Raw genomic sequence first — 3,324 nt, 5'->3', positions numbered from 1 at the left:
AGAGGTGGGAAGTCCAGGGGCCAAAGAGTAAAAGTCCTGCCATATTTTTGTTCCACCCATGAACTCATCAGCCGATTTCACCAGAGGAGGAACCAAGTCATTCCTTCCAAGTCACAAACGAGTCTTGAGTCAAATCCCAAGTCCTCAAAGAGTTAAAGTTAATGAGATAATTAAGTGACTAATTAAATGAAGATGCATTAGTGATGAACACCTGCTGTTTACAATCAACATCACTGAAGAAAAGAGAAACACAAGAACTACAACTGACTTTAAGCACAGCCTTGGATGAAATCAATAAAAGAAAAAAAAAAAAAAAAAAAAAACTTTGCCACCATAATTGTGGTGAGTATTTGCTTCAGTTGATATCTTGAGCCTTTAAGCGGTTTTCACAAATTTGCTTCTATACAATTGCATTATTGTTTTGCAGCAAACATTTGTGCAATGCTGATACAACTCTTGATCTAGCAGGTGACTTATGCTTTTGATGACTGTATGATCTTGATTAAATTTCTTGATTATATGAGAAGAGTTCGTGGTTTAGTTGTTAGAGAGAACTGCTGTGAATTCACTGCTCTGTCTGTGCACTTTGGATGGGTTAAATACAGAATATGATTTCTGAGTACGGGTCACCACACTTAACTGTATGTCACTTTCACAAAAAAAGAGAAATCTCATTATGCAAATGCCACCATATAATGCTTTATAACACTTCAATATTAAGAAAAAAAATTGGATTTAGGCATTTAGCCATGAACATTTATCATGTGATCCTCAACAGTGGTGAAAATTATTATTCATACTGCAGTGCATTATGGGAGTAATTCATGTATTGCAACATGAAGCATTTTGTTGATTGTAACCATTGTAGAGATTCATATGCTGGTTCTTGATATCTGTGTGTGTCTAAAAAGCACTGGAGTTCAAACTTTTATATGTGTTACAAATAAAAAAAATATCCATATCCTGTAAATATTAGAGCAATGCTTTTTTTTGTGCATGCTGTAGTTTCACTGGAATTATTCAAAACCTAGACATGTGATAAGAAAGAAGACAAAAATATTTGAGATATAGTTAAACCAGCTCATTGTAACTATATGTTTTTCATATGTCACAGTTCTGTCTTCTCCACAACAACCCATGCAGAGCTACAGAGAAAGATCTAGCACAACAAGTCAAGGGTCAAGAGCACAATTAAACCAAACACTGATCTCCATGATGGTGGCATCTTTTTAACCAATAAAACATCCACATCTGATCCTCTGTAATTCTCAATAACAGCAGGTGTTTCATGCACTAATGTCACAATCTCATTACTTTAACTCTTTGAGGACTTGGGATTTAACTTGAGAGTCGTTTGTGACTTGGAAGGAATGACTTGGTTCCTCTGGTGAAATCAGCTGCTGGACTTTTACTCTTTGGCCCCTGGACTTCCCACTCTGTACAAAACTGGTCTCTTAAGGTAAAAATCACAAGGGTACAGCACCAGTGACAAGCTATTGTACCCCTAAAGGTACAATTATGTACTTTATTTTCTGAGAGTGTACCCTCAAGGTTACAGCTTTTGTACCCTTGGCATAGGGTACATAAAACATCACCATCTGATCCTCTGTAATTCTCAATAACAGCAGATGTTAATCATTAATGCACAATCATCATTTAATTAGTCACTTAATTATCTCATTAACTTAACTCTTTGAGGACTTGGGATTTGACTCAAGACTCCTTTGTGACTATGGAAAGGAATGACTTAGTTCCTCCTCTGGTGAAATCGGCTTGATGAGTTCATGGGTGGAACAAAATATGGCAGGACTTTTACTCTTTGGCCCCTGGACTTCCCACCTCTGTCGAGATGTGACCCAGACAGACTCTGATTGGACCTTTGGGTTGTTCAATATGACAGTCCAAAACCGGACAGCGTCAGATCGTGTCACATGGTTTGTGAACAGTTCCTGGTTCATATCTGCTCACGAACAACACTGAAACACCTCTGTATACCACGAAATATTCCAATAATAAACCCGCGATGTACGATAGAAAAAGCTTGGTATGAGATTTTCTTGAGATCTGGGGCATTTTATAGAAATATACAAAAAAATGTACATGGATAAATGCTAACTTGTGCAGCGATGAAAAGGCTACAAATAGCATATTTTTACAATAGTAAACGACCAAATTCCACCCCTGATCGCTAAAGGAAGTTATTATAAACACTCGATCAGGGTTTAAAGTGAGTTTTGTATAAAAGTGTACTAATAATTTCATAAATTGTCGGATGTAGCTTGATGCTAACGTACGCTCCGATGCTTACTAATAGCAGGTGCTTTCTCTTCTTTCATAATGCATTTTTGTCTCAATAATTCAACGTCAATGTCGTAAGAAAATGTTTTGTTGTATTTTATATTAAGACTCTTGATAAATAAGGGCTAAATGCAAAGAGAGACTGAAGTGAGATCGCTGCTTTGTTGCTTTGTAAAGCCTGAAAAACCACAATCAAGGCTAATAAAGGTGGAATAAAAACAAAATAGGGGTGCTCCGATCACGATCGGGCCGATCGTTAATGCGCATTTCGTCAGTAAAGCCGGTTCTCTAATCAGCTGTTAATTCCATCAGGTGCGTGATTTCACATAGAGGCGCTGTTACTACACAGAGCCGTTGTTAATAGAGAAGATGCGCCAAAAAACCCTGAAAATGAAGTGGATTTGCGCATCTTCTCTATTAACAACGGCTCTGTGTAGTATCAGCTGCTCTATTTGAAATCTAGGGATGTTCCGGTACTAGTAGCAACCGGTACCGAACGGTTCCTGGACAAATTCCAAATGGAAGTGATCATCCCTATCCCTTGAAGTGAGGACTTTGGAGTGAGTAGTGCATGTGCGTGCAATTAAGTAGTCGTTAGGAATGCACTTTGCTAAAGGAGCGACAAAATTTCCTCATTATCTTCAGCTGAGATGTTCCCTTGACAGCGCAGCATGTGTCCGCCAGCAGATGTCGCTGTTTTACTGTTATAAATGTTTATTTTTTTTATTTTATTTTTATTGTTGTTAGCATAACCGTTGCAAAGAAGCATACATTTAATATTTAAATACGTTTTAAAAATATGCTACACTGTAAAACCCGACCAGTAAACTTAACTCAAACCGTTGGAGTAAACAGATTGCCTTGATTTAAACCATGTAAGTTTTAAGACTTTGCGATTAAGTAAGTGATTAACTAAGTGCTGATTGAGAATTAGTGATGAACAGCTGCTGTTAACAAACAGAATCACTGAAGAAAAGAGAAACACAAGAACTACTACAACTGACTTCAGACACAGATTTAGATGAA

Source organism: Carassius auratus, chromosome 22 (genome assembly GCF_003368295.1).
Source record: "Carassius auratus strain Wakin chromosome 22, ASM336829v1, whole genome shotgun sequence".
NCBI classification, from domain to species: Eukaryota; Metazoa; Chordata; class Actinopteri; order Cypriniformes; family Cyprinidae; genus Carassius; species Carassius auratus.
This window is presented reverse-complemented; position numbering follows the sequence as displayed.